This window comes from Phyllobates terribilis, unplaced genomic scaffold, assembly GCF_046119375.1.
Source record: "Phyllobates terribilis strain yellow unplaced genomic scaffold, ASM4611937v1 Scaffold_2__4_contigs__length_985480577, whole genome shotgun sequence".
Classification (NCBI taxonomy): domain Eukaryota; kingdom Metazoa; phylum Chordata; class Amphibia; order Anura; family Dendrobatidae; genus Phyllobates; species Phyllobates terribilis.
The window spans coordinates 8,910,934-8,930,372 of record NW_027362762.1 but is presented as its reverse complement, the minus strand read 5'-3'; the positions used below and the strand labels follow the sequence as shown (position 1 = coordinate 8,930,372).

Sequence of the window (19,439 nt, the reverse complement as noted above, 5' to 3'; positions counted from 1 at the left end):
CCGTGTGATATATTGTGTGATACATTGTGTGATATAAGTATAGTACCGTGTGATATATTGTGTGATACTGTGTGATATAAGTATAGTACCGTGTGATACATTGTGTGATACTGTGTGATATAAGTATAGTACCGTGTGATATATTGTGTGATACCGTGTGATATAAGTATAGTACTGTGTGATATATTGTGTGATACATTGTGTGATATAAGTATAGTACCGTGTGATACATTGTGTGATACATTGTGTGATATAATTATAGTACTGTGTGATATATTGTGTGATACTGTGTGATATAAGTATAGTACCGTGTGATATATTGTGTGATACATTGTGTGATATAAGTATAGTACTGTGTGATATATTGTGTGATACTGTGTGATCTAAGTATAGTACTGTGTGATACATTGTGTGATACATTGTGTGATATAATTATAGTACTGTGTGATACATTGTGTGATACATTGTGTGATATAATTATAGTACTGTGTGATATATTGTGTGATACTGTGTGATATAAGTATAGTACTGTGTGATATATTGTGTGATACTGTGTGATATAAGTATAGTACCGTGTGATATATTGTGTGATACTGTGTGATATAAGTATAGTACTGTGTGATATATTGTGTGATACTGTGTGATATAAGTATAGTACCGTGTGATACATTGTGTGATATAAGTATAGTACCGTGTGATACATTGTGTGATACTGTGTGATATAAGTATAGTACCGTGCGATATATTGTGTGATATTTTGCATGTGGTCATTTACTACACTTCTGTTAGTATGTATCGATTAACAGCCTGTAACCATGTGCACTTCTTGTGTGCACCTGCAGGTGGCGATCTGTATATTGATTTTCTTTGGAAAGTAAAGTTGCTAAAATCAAGAAGACAAACACTGGAAATAGATCCAAATAAAAAAATGACGATCTGCTGTCGCTCCAATGAATTATTAAAAAACAATGGTTTTACTAAGACAACGCGTTTCTAGAGTGAACCGCTCTCTTCATCAGGGACAAATAAAAAATCTTTTTTTATTTTTATTTTGGATCTGTTTCACCACCCTCAGCTGGGGGCTGATGACTGGGGCTGACGGCGGCGGGGGGCTGTTGACTGGGGCTGACGACGTGGCGTTGATGACGAGGGCTGCAGTCTGCTGACATCAGAGTTCTGCCTGAGATTGCACAATCATTCCAGGTGAGCCTTTTCAGTATTGGGCTGGAGTCAGTCGTCTGGGCTGATTCACACATAGGAGCGTTTGTTTCTTTCTTTACAAACACTGGACAGAGTCGCCACGAGCCCTCAGGAGTGTGATAGAGCGCTGTTGTTCCCTGTTATCAGCTGTGTGATATTTTTGGCCGGTGAGGTCTCGCCCGCTCCTCGGCTTCTGTCTGTTTTCCTGAGTTCTGCACTCGGACAGTTTAGCAGGAGATTATCTGCGTTATTGTCATTACCAAGGTGGAGACTCATTGTCCGCGAGCCAACGCAAACATCTCCGCGCACGACTACAGCGCGAGCAAAGAAAACGCGCTCACTGATCGTTACTGACAAACATCACCTGAGACCTGAAACAGAACCACAGGAAATCAGCGAGCGCCACCGGGAAATTACCACTACAGGTACAGACCGTGTGCTCCACTCACCTCCAGAGCTGCACTCACTATTCTGCTGTTACACCATGTCTTATCCTCCAGTCACCTCCAGAGCTGCACTCACTATTCTGCTGTTACACCATGTCTTATCCTCCAGTCACCTCCAGAGCTGCACTCACTATTCTGCTGTTACACCATGTCTTATCCTCCAGTCACCTCCAGAGCTGCAGTCACTATTCTGCTGTTACACCATGTCTTATCCTCCAGTCACCTCCAGAGCTGCACTCACTATTCTGCTGTTACACCATGTCTTATCCTCCAGTCACCTCCAGAGCTGCAGTCACTATTCTGCTGTTACACCATGTCTTATCCTCCAGTTACCTCCAGAGCTGCCGCAGCGTTTCAGAGTCAGACATACCTGGCTGAGATCACACCTCGCTCTCAGATATGCTGCCTGTATCAGCTGTCAGGTTCTCCTCTCAGCTGACTCACATATATTTCTGGACCTGATGTGACTGATGTATTTACTTTTGATGCTTCACGTCAGACTGGTTGTGTGATCCTGGATGTACAATGAGATCTGGCTTCAGCCGGATCCATAAATGCTGATTGACGTCCCGCTGTGTCGCCCCCTGCAGGTCAGTGCAGATATTCTGATACATTGTTGCAGAATCCTCTTCCCTTTTCCTTCCGTGGAGGTTTCTCCTTTCCTTTCCGCTGGGGCAGGTGAACGCAGCGTTACTGCGAGTGCCGGCCAGGTCTGATCCACAACAACTCCCATCATCCCAGCAGCAATTATACCGACCTTCCTCCAGGGGAAGATGTTGTGACGAGTCCAATAGGCCGTCACAGAAATGTCTGAAGAGCGGAGGTTAATGGGGTCTCCGGGGATCCTCAGTAATAGTATAGAGGGGGGGGACGCAGCGCCGATCTGTAGGAGCTCGCAGAAAATTAATTGTTTGTTGTTCAGCAGAGTCATCGTAAGAAGTGGAACGACAAAGTGCACAAAGAATACTCCCGCAACATCGAGGAATACGGCAAGGCGTCATTACCGCCGGCCTCGTGCAGACAATATGTTTATGGGGGCTTTAATGAGCTGCGTACAGGGGACGTGTGTCTGATGTGTTCACTACTGTAGAGCCCCCAATATATTGGAAAGCATCGATGGAAATATCTATAATACGGCCATTCAGGGCCAATGTAATACAACTTCCCCAATACAACAGAGACATCCCATGCCAAAGTAATACCGCTATACAATGCCCACATAATACAGCCATCCCATGCCAAAGTAATACCGCTATACAATGCCCACATAATACAGCCATCCCATGCCAAAGTAATACCGCTATACAATGCCCACATAATACAGCCAATCCATGCCAAAGTAATACCGCTATACAATGCCCACATAATACTGCCAATCCATGCCAAAGTAATGCCGCTATACAATTCCCACATAATACAGCCATCCCATGCCAAAGTAATGCCGCTATACAATTCCCACATAATACAGCCATCCCATGCCAAAGTAATACCGCTATACAATGCCCATATAATACTGCCAATCCATGCCAAAGTAATACCGCTATACAATGCCCACATAATACAGCCAATCCATGCCAAAGTAATGCCGCTATACAATTCCCACATAATACAGCCAATCCATGCCAAAGTAATGCTGTTACAGTGCATTGTGAAAGTATTTGGCCCCCTTGAACTTTTCTACCTTTTGCCACATTTCTGGCTTAAAACATAAAGATATAAAATTCTAATTTTTTGGGGAAGAATCAACAACAAGTGGGACACAATTGTGAAGTGGAACGAAATTTATTGGATATTTTAAACTTTTTTAACAAATTAAAACCTGAAAAGTGGGGCGTGCACTATTATTCGACCCCCTTGAGTTAATACTTTGTAGCGCCACCTTTTGCTGCGATTACAGCTGCAAGTCGCTTGGGGTATGTCTCTATCAGTTTTGCACATCGAGAGGCTGAAATTCTTGCCCATTCTTCCTTGCAAAACAGCTCGAGCTCATTGAGGTTGGATGGAGGCGTTTGTGAACAGCAGTTTTCAGCTCTTTCCACAGATTCTCGATTGGATTCAGGTCTGGACTTTGACTTGGCCATTCTAACACGTGGATACGTTTATTTTTGAACCATTCCATTGTAGATTTTGCTTTATGTTTTGGATCATTGTCTTGTTGGAAGATAAATCTCCGTCGCAGTCTCAGGTCTTTTGCAGACTCCAACAGGTTTTCTTCCAGAATGGTCCTGTATTTGGCTCCATCCATCTTCCCATCAATTTTAACCATCTTCCCTGCTGAAGAAAAGCAGGCCCAAACCATGATGCTGCCACCACCATGTTTGACAGTGGGGATGGTGTTTTGAGGGTGATGAACTGTGTTGCTTTTACACCAAACATATCGTTTTGCATTGTGGCCAAAAAGTTTGATTTTGGTTTCATCTGAGCAGAGCACCTTATTCCACATGTTTAGTGTCTCCCAGGTGGCTTGTGGCAAACTTCAAACGAGACTTTTTATGGATATCTTTGAGAAATGGCTTTCTTCTTGCCACTCTTCCATAAAGGCCAGATTTGTGCAGTGTACGACTGATTGTTGTCCTATGGACAGACTCTCCCACCTCAGCTGTAGATGTCTGCAGTTCATCCAGAGTGATCATGGGCCTTTTGGCTGCATCTCTGATCAGTCTTCTCCTTGTTCGACATGAAAGTTTAGGGGGACGGCCGGGTCTTGGTAGATTTACAGTGGTCTGATACTCCTTCCATTTCCATATGATCGCTTGCACAGTGCTCCTTCAGATGCTTAAAACTTGGGAAATCTTTTTGTATCCAAATCCGGCTTTAAACTTCACCACAACAGTATCTCGGAGCTGCCTGGTGTGTTCCTTGGTCTTCATGATGCTCTCTGCACTTGAAACAGAACCCTGAGACTATCACAGAGCAGAGACCCCTGAGACTATCACAGAGCAGAGAACACTGAGACTATCACAGAGCAGAGACCCCTGAGACTATCACAGTACAGAGACCCCTGAGACTATCACAGAGCAGAGACCCCTGAGACTATCCCAGAGCAGAGACCCCTGAGACTATCCCAGAGCAGAGACCCCTGAGACTATCACAGAGCAGAGACCCCTGAGACTATCACAGAGCAGAGAACACTGAGACTATCACAGAGCAGAGACCCCTGAGACTATCACAGTACAGAGACCCCTGAGACTATCACAGAGCAGAGAGCCCTGAGACTATCCCAGAGCAGAGACCCCTGAGACTATCCCAGAGCAGAGACCCCTGAGACTATCACAGAGCAGAGACCCCTGAGACTATCACAGAGCAGAGAACCCTGAGACTATCACAGAGCAGAGACCCCTGAGACTATCCCAGAGCAGAGACCCCTGAGACTATCACAGAGCAGAGACCCCTGAGACTATCACAGAGCAGGTGCATTTATACCGAGACTGGATTACACACAGGTGGATTCTATGTATCATTACCAGTCATTTAGGAGAACATTGGATCATTCAGAGATCTGCACTGAACTTCTACACTGACAGTAAAGGGGCCGAATAATATTGCACGCCCCACTGTTCAGTTTTGAATTTGTTAAAAAAAGTTTAAAATATCCAATAAATTTCGTTCCACTTCATGATTGTGTCCCACTTGTTGTTGATTCTTCCCCAAAAAATTAGAATTTTATATCTTTATGTTTTAAGCCAGAAATGTGGCAAAAGGTAGAAAAGTTCAAGGGGGGCAAATACTTTCACAATGCACTGTATACAATGCCCACACAAAGCCAATCCATGCTAAAGTAATACCGCTATACAATGCCCACATAATACAGTAGACATATTATATAGTGCCAATATAACCCTGCTTTCTAGAGCATACAGTAGATATAAAAAGTCTACACACCCCTGTTACCATTTCCGGTTTTTTTTTGGGCACATAAACAAATCCAACCGAGAAGAATCATTTCAGAAGCTTTTCCCTCTTTAATGTCATCAATAATCTGTACAAAGTCACTGAGAAATAAACTGGAAAAAAAAACCACCTAAAGTAATTGCATAACTCTGCACACCCTTACACTATCGGTGGTGCGCAGTGTTCGCTTTGCACCTTTTGGATTTATGGTAGACGTTCCCCCTCAGTCTCATCAGACAGAATGTAGTAGGAGGCAGTAACATTTCAGGAGAGCTCCTGCAGGAGGCGCCATTAGTGAGGAGAGACTGCCATCTGCTGGCCAGGCAAAATCAAGCCGAGCCAAGTTGTGCTGGAAGATTTGCAGGGGGAGTAAATTCAGATGCTGGAGCTGATCAGGTGACCCACAGGAAGGATGTACTGGATATAAAAGTCCAGCGCGCCAAACCGCAGGGAGATTTGGTGCCAAACCGGAGAGCAGAGCAGACATGTTCCAGAAGGACAGCAGAGCCCAGCGCAGAGGCTTGCATCATTTAAGTGCCGGACCCCTGATAGTGATAGCGGAGTAACAGCGCGAGTGATAGCAGAGGAACAGCGCGAGTGATAGCGGAGTAACACCGCGAGTAATAGCGGAAGAACAGCGCGAGTGATAGCGGAGGAAGAGCGCGAGTGATAGCGGAGGAAGAGCACGAGTGATAGCGGAGGAAGAGCACGAGTGATAGTGGAGGAAGAGCGCGAGTGATCGCTGAGTAACACCGCCAGTAATAGCGGAGGAAGAGCGCGAGTGATAGCGGAGGAAGAGCACGAGTGATAGCGGAGGAAGAGCACGAGTGATAGCGGAGGAAGAGCGCGAGTGATAGCGGAGGAAGAGCACGAGTGATAGTGGAGGAAGAGCGTGAGTGATAGCGGAGGAACAGCGCGAGTGATAGATGAGTAACACCGCGAGTAATAGCGGAGGAACAGCGCAAGTGATAGCGGAGGAAGAGCGCGAGTGATAGCAGAGGAAGAGCGTGAGTGATAGCGGAGGAACAGCGCGAGTGATAGCGGGGGAACAGCGCGAGTGATAGCGGGGCAACAGCGCGAGTGATAGCGGGGAAACAGCGCGAATGATAGCGGAGGAAGAGCGCGAGTGATAGCGGAGGAAGAGCGCGAGTGATAGCAGAGGAAGAGCGCGAGTGATAGCGGGGGAACAGCGCGAGTGATAGCGGAGGAACAGCGCGAGTGATAGCGGAGGAACAGCGCGAGTGATAGCGGGGGAACAGCGCGAGTGATAGCGGGGGAACAGCGCGAGTGATAGCGGAGTAACACCGCGAGTGATAGCGGGAGAACAGCGCGAGTGATAGCGGAGGAACAGCGCGAGTGATAGCGGGGGGACACCGCGAGTGATAGCGGAGGAACAGCGCGAGTGATAGCGGGGGAAGAGCGCGAGTGATAGCGGGGGAACAGCGCGAGTGATAGCGGAGGAACAGCGCGAGTGATAGCGGAGGAACAGCGCGAGTGATAGCGGGGGAACAGCGCGAGTGATAGCGGAGGAACAGCGCGAGTGATAGCGGAGGAACAGCGCGAGTGATAGCGGGGGAACAGCGCGAGTGATAGCGGAGGAACAGCGCGAGTGATAGCGGGGGGACACCGCGAGTGATAGCGGAGGAACAGCGCGAGTGATAGCGGGGGAACAGCGCGAGTGATAGCGGGGGAACAGCGCGAGTGATAGCGGGGGAACACCGCGAGTGATAGCGGGGGAACAGCGCGAGTGATAGCGGGGGAACAGCGCGAGTGATAGCGGAGGAAGAGCGCGAGTGATAGCGGAGGAAGAGCGCGATTGATAGCGGAGGAACAGCGCGAGTGATAGAGGGGGAAGAGCGCGAGTGATAGCGGAGGAACAGCGCGAGTGATAGCGGAGGAACAGCGCGAGTGATAGAGGGGGAAGAGCGCGAGTGATAGCGGAGGAACAGCGCGAGTGATAGCGGAGGAACAGCGCGAGTGATAGAGGGGGAAGAGTTCGAGTGATAGCGGAGGAACAGCGCGAGTGATAGCGGGGGAACAGCGTGAGTGATAGCGGGGGAACAGCGCGAGTGATAGCGGAGGAAGAGCGCGAGTGATAGCGGGGGAACACCGCGAGTGATAGCGGAGTAACACCGCGGGGGAACAGCGCGAGTGATAGCGGAGGAACAGCGCGAGTGATAGCGGGGGAACAGCGCGAGTGATAGCGGAGGAACAGCGCGAGTGATAGCGGAGGAACAGCGCGAGTGATAGCGGGGGAACAGCGCGAGTGATAGCGGGGGAACAGCGCGAGTGATAGCGGGGGAACAGCGCGAGAGATAGCGGGGGAACAGCGCGAGTGATAGCGGAGGAAGAGCGCGAGTGATAGCGGAAAATAAGTCATTTAGGAACTTGATTGATGCTGCATTTGGTTTCGCGTAGACGCATTATGTGACGTATGTAGGGACATCGGCCTCATCTTATACACTTTCATCATCACTTCAGCAAGGACAGAAGTTTTTATTTTTGTGGAGAATAAACTAAATAGTAAAAACAAAATCATTAGAAGCAAAAAGTGATAATCATGAAATAAGTTTCCCAACTCCTGTGAACCGTGATCACTGATCAACTATATTATTGATCGACACCCATCCCCTGAGACATTCACACAGTCCAAGAAAAAGGGTATGGGGAAGAACAAACTACTTATAAGCCCTAGACCCCCCCATACTCAGCACTAGCCAGCTCTAGACCCCCCCATACACAGCACTAGCCGGCTCTAGACCCCCCCATACACAGCACTAGCCGGATCTAGACCCCCCCATACACAGCACTAGCCGGCTCTAGACCCCCCCATACACAGCACTAGCCGGCCCTAGACCCCCCATACACAGCACTAGCCGGCCCTAGACCCCCCCATACACAGCACTAGCCGGATCTAGACCCCCCCATACACAGCACTAGCCGGCTCTAGACCCTCCATACACAGCACTAGCCGGACCTAGACCCCCCATACACAGCACTAGCCGGACCTAGACCCACCATACACACCACTAGCCGGCCCTAGACCCCCCATACACAGCACTAACCGGCCCTAGACCCCCCATACACAACACTAGCCGGCCCTAGACCCCCCATACACAACACTAGCCGGCTCTAGACCCCCCCATACACAGCACTAGCCGGCTCTAGACCCCCCCATACACAGCACTAGCCGGATCTAGACCCCCCCATACACAGCACTAGCCGGCTCTAGACCCCCCCATACACAGCACTAGCCGGCCCTAGACCCCCCATACACAGCACTAGCCGGCCCTAGACCCCCCCATACACAGCACTAGCCGGATCTAGACCCCCCCATACACAGCACTAGCCGGCTCTAGACCCTCCATACACAGCACTAGCCGGACCTAGACCCCCCATACACAGCACTAGCCGGACCTAGACCCACCATACACACCACTAGCCGGCCCTAGACCCCCCATACACAGCACTAACCGGCCCTAGACCCCCCATACACAACACTAGCCGGCCCTAGACCCCCATACACAACACTAGCCGGCCCTAGACCCTCCATACACAGCACTAGCCGGCCCTAGACCCTCCATACACAGCACTAGCCAGCCCTAGACCCACCATGCACAGCACTAGCCGGCCCTAGACCCCCCCCCGTACACAGCACTAGCCGGCCCTAGACCCCCATACACAGCACTAGCCGGCTCTAGACCCCCCCATACACAGCACTAGCCGGCCCTAGACCCCCCCATACACAGCACTAGCCAGCCCTAGACCCTCCATGCACAGCACTAGCCGGCCCTAGACCCCCCCATACACAACACTAGCCGGCCCTAGACCCCCCCATACACAGCACCAGCCGGCCCTAGACCCACCATACACAGCACTAGCCGGCCCTAGACCCCCCATACACAGCACTAGCCGGCCCTAGACCCCCCATACACAGCACTAGCCGGCCCTAGACCCTCCATACACAGCACTAGCCGGCCCTAGACCCCCCCATACACAGCACTAGCCGGCCCTAGACCCACCATACACAGCACTAGCCGGCCCTAGACCCCCCCATACACAGCACTAGCCGGCCCTAGACCCACCATACACAGCACTAGCCGGCCCTAGACCCCCCCATACACAACACTAGCCGGCCCTAGACCCCCCCATACACAGCACTAGCCGGCCCTAGACCCACCATACACAGCACTAGCCGGCCCTAGACCCTCCATACACAGCACTAGCCGGCCCTAGACCCCCCATACACAGCACTAGCCGGCCCTAGACCCTCCATACACAGCACTAGCCGGCCCTAGACCCCCCCATACACAGCACTAGCCAGCCCTAGACCCCCCATGCACAGCACTAGCCGGCCCTAGACCCCCCCATACACAACACTAGCCGGCCCTAGACCCCCCATACACAGCACTAGCCGGCCCTAGACCCCCCATACACAGCACTAGCAGGCCCTAGACCCCCCCATACACAGCACTAGCTGGCCCTAGACCCCCCATACACAGCACTAGCCGGCTCTAGACCCCCCATACACAGCACTAGCCGGCCCTAGACCCACCATACACAGCACTAGCCGGCCCTAGACCCCCCCATACAGAGCACTAGCCGGCCCTAGACCCCCCATACACAGCACTAGCCGGCTGTAGACCCACCATACACAGCACTAGCCGGCCCTAGACCCCCCATACACAGCACTAGCCGGCCCTAGACCCCCTCATACACAGCACTAGCCGGCCCTAGACCCTCCATACACAGCACTAGCCGGCCCTAGACCCCCCCATACACAGCACTAGCCAGCCCTAGACCCCCCATGCACAGCACTAGCCGGCCCTAGACCCCCCCATACACAACACTAGCCGGCCCTAGACCCCCCATACACAGCACTAGCCGGCCCTAGACCCCCCATACACAGCACTAGCAGGCCCTAGACCCCCCCATACACAGCACTAGCTGGCCCTAGACCCCCCATACACAGCACTAGCCGGCTCTAGACCCCCCATACACAGCACTAGCCGGCCCTAGACCCACCATACACAGCACTAGCCGGCCCTAGACCCCCCCCATACAGAGCACTAGCCGGCCCTAGACCCCCCATACACAGCACTAGCCGGCTGTAGACCCACCATACACAGCACTAGCCGGCCCTAGACCCCCCATACACAGCACTAGCCGGCTCTAGACCCCCCATACACAGCACTAGCCGGCCCTAGACCCCCCCATACACAGCACTAGCTGGCGCTAGACCCCCCATACACAACACTAGTCGGCTCTAGACCCCCCATACACAGCACTAGCCAGCCCTAGACCCCCCCATACACAGCACTAGCCGGCCCTAGACCCCCCATACACAGCACTAGCCGGCCCTAGACCCCCCCATACACAGCACTAGCCGGCCCTAGACCCCCCCATACACAGCACTAGCCGGCCCTAGACCCTACATACACAGCACTAGCCGGCCCTAGACCCCCCCATACACAGCACTAGCCGACCCTAGACCCCCTCATACACAGCACTAGCCGGCCCTAGACCCCCCATACACAGCACTAGCCGGCCCTAGACCCCCCCATACACAGCACTAGCCGGCCCTAGACCCCCCACATACACAGCACTAGCCGGCCCTAGACCCCCCATACACAGCACTAGCCGGCCCTAGACCCACCATACACAGCACTAGCCGGCCCTAGACCCTCCATACACAGCACTAGCCGGCCCTAGACCCCCCCCATACACAGCACTAGCCGGCCCTAGACCCCCCCATACACAGCACTAGCCGGCCCTAGACCCCCCCATACACAGCACTAGCCGGCCCTAGACCCCCCCCATACACAGCACAAGCCGGCCCTAGACCCCCCCATACACAGCACTAGCCGGCCCTAGACCCACCTTACACAGCACTAGCCGGCCCTAGACCCCCCCATACACAGCACTAGCCGGCCCTAGACCCCCCCCATACACAGCACTAGCCGGCCCTAGACCCCCCATACACAGCACTAGCCGGCCCTAGACCCCCCATACACAGCACTAGCCGGCCCTAGACCCCCCCCATACACAGCACTAGCCGGCCCTAGACCCCCCCATACACAGCACTAGCCGGCCCTAGACCCACCTTACACAGCACTAGCCGGCCCTAGACCCCCCCCATACACAGCACTAGCTGGCCCTAGACCCCCCATACACAGCACTAGCCGGCTCTAGACCCCCCATACACAGCACTAGCCGGCCCTAGACCCTCCATACACAGCACTAGCCGGCCCTAGACCCCCCCATACACAGCACTAGCCGGCCCTAGACCCCCGATACACAGCACTAGCCGGCCCTAGACCCCCGATACACAGCACTAGCCGGCTCTAGACCCACCATACACAGCACTAGCCGGCCCTAGACCCCCCATACACAACACTAGTCGGCTCTAGACCCCCCATACACAGAACTAGCCGGCCCTAGACCCCCCCATACACAGCACTAGCCGGCTCTAGACCCACCATACACAGCACTAGCCGGCCCTAGACCCCCCATACACAGCACTAGTCGGCTCTAGACCCCCCATACACAGCACTAGCCGGCCCTAGACCCCCCCATACACAGCACCAGCCGGCCCTAGACCCCCCATACACAGCACTAGCCGGCTCTAGACCCACCATACACAGCACTAGCCGGCCCTAGACCCCCCATACACAACACTAGTCGGCTCTAGACCCCCCATACACAGCACTAGCCGGCCCTAGACCCCCCCATACACAGCACTAGCCAGCCCTAGACCCCCCATACACAGCACTAGCCGGCCCTAGACCCCCCCATACACAGCACTAGCCGGCCCTAGACCCCCCATACACAGCACTAGCCGGCCCTCGACCCCCCCAAACACAGCACTAGCCGGCCCTAGACCCTCCATACACAGCACTAGCCGGCCCTAGACCCCCGCATACACAGCACTAGCCGGCCCTAGACCCTCCATACACAGCACTAGCCGGCTCTAGACCCCCCCATACACAGCACTAGCCGGCCCTAGACCCTCAATACACAGCACTAGCCGGCCCTAGACCCCCCATACACAGCACTAGCCGGCCCTAGACCCCCCCATACACAGCACTAGCCGGCTCTAGACCCCCCCATACACAGCACTAACCGGCCCTAGACCCTCCATACACAGCACTAGCCGGCCCTAGACCCCCCATACACAGCACTAGCCGGCCCTAGACCCCCCCATACACAGCACTAGCCGGCCCTAGACCCCCCGTACACAGCACTAGCCGGCCCTCGACCCCCCCATACACAGCACTAGCCGGCCCTAGACCATCCATACACAGCACTAGCCGGCTCTAGACCCCCCCATACACAGCACTAGCCGGCCCTAGACCCCCCATACACAGCAGTAGCCGGCCCTAGACCCCCCATACACAGCACTAGCCGGCCCTAGACCCCCCCATACACAGCACTAGCAGGCCCTAGACCCTCCATACACAGCACTAGCCGGCCCTAGACCCCCCCATACACAGCACTAGCCGGCCCTAGACCCCCCCATACACAGCACTAGCCGGCCCTAGACCCCCCATACACAGCACTAGCCGGCCCTAGACCCCCCATACACAGCACTAGCCGGCCCTAGACCCTCCATACACAGCACTAGCCGGCCCTAGACCCCCCATACACAACACTAGTCGGCTCTAGACCCCCCATACACAGAACTAGCCGGCCCTAGACCCCCCCATACACAGCACTAGCCGGCCCTAGACCCCCCCATACACAGCACTAGCCGGCCCTAGACCCCCCCATACACAGCACTAGCCGGCCCTAGACCCCCCATACACAGCACTAGCCGGCCCTAGACCCCCCATACACAGCAGTAGCCGGCCCTAGACCCCCCATACACAGCCGTAGCCGGCCCTAGACCCCCCCATACACAGCACTAGCTGGCTCTAGACCCTCCATACACAGCACTAGCCGGCCCTAGACCCCCCATACACAGCACTAGCCGGCCCTAGACCCCCCATACACAGCACTAGCCGGCCCTAGACCCTCCATACACAGCACTAGCCGGCCCTAGACCCCCCATACACAACACTAGTCGGCTCTAGACCCCCCATACACAGAACTAGCCGGCCCTAGACCCCCCCATACACAGCACTAGCCGGCCCTAGACCCCCCCATACACAGCACTAGCCGGCCCTAGACCCCCCCATACACAGCACTAGCCGGCCCTAGACCCTCCATACACAGCACTAGCCGGCCCTAGACCCCCCATACACAGCACTAGCCGGCCCTAGACCCCCCATACACAGCAGTAGCCGGCCCTAGACCCCCCCATACACAGCACTAGCTGGCCCTAGACCCTCCATACACAGCACTAGCCGGCCCTAGACCCCCCCATACACAGCACTAGCCGGCCCTAGACCCCCCCATACACAGCACTAGCCGGCCCTAGACCCCCCCATACACAGCACTAGCAGGCCCTAGACCCTCCATACACAGCACTAGCCGGCCCTAGACCCCCCCATACACAGCACTAGCCGGCCCTAGACCCCCCCATACACAGCACTAGCCGGCCCTAGACCCTCCATACACAGCACTAGCCGGCCCTAGACCCCCCCCATACACAGCACTAGCCGGCCCTAGACCCCCCCATACACAGCACTAGCCAGCCCTAGACCCCCCCATACACAGCACTAGCCGGCCCTAGACCCCCCCATACACAGCACTAGCCGGCCCTAGACCCCCAATACACAGCACTAGCCGGCCCTAGACCCCCCATACACAGCACTAGCCGGCCCTAGACCCTCCATACACAGCACTAGCCGGCCCTAGACCCCCCATACACAGCACTAGCCGGCCCTAGACCCCCCATACACAGCAGTAGCCGGCCCTAGACCCCCCCATACACAGCACTAGCCGGCCCTAGACCCCCCATATACAGCACTAGCCGGCCCTAGACCCCCCATACACAGCACTAGCCGGCCCTAGACCCTCCATACACAGCACTAGCCGGCCCTAGACCCCCCATACACAACACTAGTCGGCTCTAGACCCCCCATACACAGAACTAGCCGGCCCTAGACCCCCCCATACACAGCACTAGCCGGCCCTAGACCCCCCCATACACAGCACTAGCCGGCCCTAGACCCTCCATACACAGCACTAGCCGGCCCTAGACCCCCCATACACAGCAGTAGCCGGCCCTAGACCCCCCCATACACAGCACTAGCCGGCCCTAGACCCTCCATACACAGCACTAGCCGGCCCTAGACCCCCCCATACACAGCACTAGCCGGCCCTAGACCCTCCATACACAGCACTAGCCGGCCCTAGACCCCCCATACACAGCACTAGCCGGCCCTAGACCCCCCCATACACAGCACTAGCCGGCCCTAGACCCCCCCATACACAGCACTAGCCGGCCCTAGACCCTCCATACACAGCACTAGCCGGCCCTAGACCCCCCATACACAGCACTAGCCGGCCCTAGACCCCCCATACACAGCACTAGCCGGCCCTAGACCCCCCATACACAGCAGTAGTCGGCCCTAGACCCCCCCATACACAGCACTAGCTGGCCCTAGACCCTCCATACACAGCACTAGCCGGCCCTAGACCCCCCATACACAGCACTAGCCGGCCCTAGACCCCCCATACACAGCACTAGCCGGCCCTAGACCCCCCCATACACAGCACTAGCAGGCCCTAGACCCTCCATACACAGCACTAGCCGGCCCTAGACCCCCCCATACACAGCACTAGCCGGCCCTAGACCCCCCCATACACAGCACTAGCCGGCCCTAGACCCCCCCATACACAGCACTAGCCGGCCCTAGACCCTCCATACACAGCACTAGCCGGCCCTAGACCCCCCATACACAGCACTAGCCGGCCCTAGACCCCCCATACACAGCACTAGCCGGCCCTAGACCCTCCATACACAGCACTAGCAGGCCCTAGACCCTCCATACACAGCACTAGCCGGCCCTAGACCCCCCATACACAGCACTAGCCGGCCCTAGACCCCCCATACACAGCACTAGCCGGCCCTAGACCCCCCATACACAGCACTAGCCGGCCCTAGACCCCCCCATACACAGCACTAGCAGGCCCTAGACCCCCCCATACACAGCACTAGCCGGCCCTAGACCCCCCCATACACAGCACTAGCCGGCCCTAGACCCTCCATACACAGCACTAGCCGGCCCTAGACCCCCCATACACAGCACTAGCCGGCCCTAGACCCCCCATACACAGCACTAGCCGGCCCTAGACCCCCCCATACACAGCACTAGCAGGCCCTAGACCCTCCATACACAGCACTAGCCGGCCCTAGACCCCCCCATACACAGCACTAGCCGGCCCTAGACCCCCCCATACACAGCACTAGCCGGCCCTAGACCCCCCCATACACAGCACTAGCCGGCCCTAGACCCTCCATACACAGCACTAGCCGGCCCTAGACCCCCCATACACAGCACTAGCCGGCCCTAGACCCCCCATACACAGCACTAGCCGGCCCTAGACCCCCCATACACAGCAGTAGTCGGCCCTAGACCCCCCCATACACAGCACTAGCTGGCCCTAGACCCTCCATACACAGCACTAGCCGGCCCTAGACCCCCCATACACAGCACTAGCCGGCCCTAGACCCCCCATACACAGCACTAGCCGGCCCTAGACCCTCCATACACAGCACTAGCCGGCCCTAGACCCCCCCCATACACAGCACTAGCCGGCCCTAGACCCCCCCATACACAGCACTAGCCGGCCCTAGACCCCCCCATACACAGCACTAGCCGGCCCTAGACCCCCCCATACACAGCACTAGCCGGCCCTAGACCCCCCCATACACAGCACTAGCCGGCCCTAGACCCCCAATACACAGCACTAGCCGGCCCTAGACCCCCCATACACAGCACTAGCCGGCCCTAGACCCCCCCATACACAGCACTAGCCGGTCCTAGACCCCCCCATACACAGCACTAGCCGGCCCTAGACCCCTCCATACACAGCACTAGCCGGCCCTAGACCCCCCCATACACAGCACTAGCCGGCCCTAGACCCCCCCATACACAGCACTAGCCGGCCCTAGACCCACCTTACACAGCACTAGCCGGCCCTAGACCCCCCCATACACAGCACTAGCCGGCCCTAGACCCCCAATACACAGCACTAGCCGGCCCTAGACCCCCCATACACAGCACTAGCCGGCCCTAGACCCCCCCATACACAGCACTAGCCGGCCCTAGACCCCCCCATACACAGCACTAGCCGGCCCTAGACCCCTCCATACACAGCACTAGCCGGCCCTAGACCCCCCCATACACAGCACTAGCCGGCCCTAGACCCTCCATACACAGCACTAGCCGGCCCTAGACCCCCCCATACACAGCACTAGCCGGCCCTAGACCCCCCATACACAGCACTAGCCGGCCCTAGACCCCCCCATACACAACACTAGCCGGCCCTAGACCCTCCATACACAGCACTAGCCGGCCCTAGACCCCCCCATACACAGCACTAGCCGGCCCTAGACCCCCCCATACACAGCACTAGCCGGCCCTAGACCCTCCATACACAGCACTAGCCGGCCCTAGACCCCCCATACACAGCACTAGCCGGCCCTAGACCCCCCATACACAGCACTAGCCGGCCCTAGACCCCCCATACACAGCACTAGCCGGCCCTAGACCCCCCCATACACAGCACTAATACAGAAAATAATTACGGCAGCAAACACTTGTCTGTCTATGTAATCAATAGTAAACGTATTTTCCATCTGTTTATAATATTAAATTATATTTATATGTTTCTATTCTACTTATAGAAGGAATAACGTTACTATGGTCGGACCTCAGGTTACATCACAGCTTCTACTCCAGTCACAGTCAAAGCTGTCTCGTTTTCCCATGGTGCATTGCATTTTGGGAACTCTTTGGCTTGGTTGTAAACCATGCTCCACCCAAGCTATAAGTTTCCCTTTGATGTGGAGTTCCCCTTTAAGCCTGGGGCAGCCGACACTTTGCTGGGATTTCTCTGTCCCTGGGAGGAAGCGGCTGCTGTACACAGACGGATTCAGCCGGAGTCGTGTAGAATTGGTCAGACCCTGGCACATCTCTATGGACAGCGGGTGGCGCACAGTGACCCTGCACTGGTTATTGCACCCCGTATACAGTGCAGGATCATTGCACCCCATATACAGTGCAGGATCATTGCACCCCGTATACAGTGAAAGATCATTGCACCCCGTATACAGTGCAGGATCATTGCACCCCGTTTACAGTGCAGGATCATTGCACCCCGTATACAGTGCAGGATCATTGCACCCCGTATACAGTGCAGGATCATTGCACCCCGTATACAGTGCAGGATCATTGCACCCCGTATACAGTGCAGAATCATTGCACCCCGTATACAGTGCAGGTTCATTGCACCCCATATACAGTGCAGGATCATTGCACCCCGTATACAGTGCAGGATCATTGCACCCGGTATTCAGGGCTGGGAAAGATTTTATAGATTTTCTTTCCCTCCTTGTGGATGAATTCACAACATTGTTGCAGCTTTGTAGAACAGAACCTCAATCCTCAATGTACCACATGGAGAACACCCTCATCTGCTGTTTGCTGAAATCTATGTGTTGCCCCCCGGACCACCAGGGTTCACAATCAGATCTGATTTCCCACACAGAATATTAATCCATCATCCAAATCCCAGAATCTCAGAATTTTATCTGCCGTTCTCACACAATGTTTCACTTCCATCACACATTACTGCCAAGTCTCACAAATGTATAACTCCCATCATCCTCTGCAACATCCAAAAATCAAGTTGTCCCCATTCCATTAGATGAAGTCTAATCCCTGAGGATGTGACTGCTGGGAGCAGAAGATCGCGGCGGTGCAGCCTGGTCCTAGCGGATCAGAAGGTTTGCCCGGCCTCCGCTCCATTCATTGTCTATAACCAATAGGGGAAAGCTCGATTTTTTGGTAATAAGTTAATAACCCTTTAATTTCAGTAGTTGCCAACAAGATCTACGTAAACCTCCCTGAGACCTGTCTGATCACATAAGAGCTTTTCCTCTAACTTGCAGAGCAGAGCCCAACAGCCGTCCCCACAGCCCCCCGACAGCCGTCCCCACAGCCCCCGACAGCCGTCCGCACAGCCCCCGACAGCCGTCCACACAGCCCCCCGACAGCCGTCCCCACAACACCCGACAGCCGTCCCCACAGCCCCCGACAGCCCCCGACAGCCGTCCGCACAGCCCCCGACAGCCGTCCCCACAGCCCCCGACAGCCGTCCGCACAGCCCCCGACAGCCGTCCCCACAGCCCCCGACAGCCGTCCGCACAGCCCCCGACAGCCGTCCACACAGCCCCCCGACAGCCGTCCCCACAGCCCCCCGACAGCCGTCCACACAGCCCCCCGACAGCCGTCCCCACAACACCCGACAGCCGTCCCCACAACACCCGACAGCCGTCCCCACAGCCCCCAATAGCCATCCCAACAACACCCGACAGCCGTCCACACAGCCCCCGACAGCCGTCCACACAACACCCGACAGCTGTCCCCACAGCCCCCAATAGCCATCCCCACAACACCCGACAGCCGTCCCCACAGCCCCCAATAGCCATCCCAACAACACCCGACAGCCGTCCACACAGCCCCCGACAGCCGTCCACACAACACCCGACAGCCGTCCGCACAGCCCCCAATAGCCATCCCCACAACACCCGACAGCCGTCCCCACAGCCCCCAATAGCCATCCCCACAACACCCGACAGCCGTCCCCACAGCCCCCAATAGCCATCCCAACAACACCCGACAGCCGTCCCCTCAGCCCCCGACAGCCATCCCCACGGCCCCCGACAGCCGTCCCCACAGCCCCCGACAGCTGTCCCCACGGCCCCACGATCATTTACATTCTTTCCAA

The 19,439-nt window shown here is 55.6% G+C and overlaps 1 protein-coding gene across 1 annotated transcript in view; it reads left to right on the top strand.

Moving 5' to 3' along the window:
• Window positions 1-1,351: 1,351 nt before the first annotated feature.
• LOC141188623 (beta-arrestin-1) overlaps window positions 1,352-19,439 on the top strand; it is a 500,689-nt gene continuing 482,601 nt past the window's right edge. The window contains exon 1 of the mRNA XM_073661075.1: window positions 1,352-1,625. The gene's annotated coding sequence lies outside the window, so the exon portion shown is untranslated. The remainder of the gene's footprint in view (window positions 1,626-19,439) is intronic.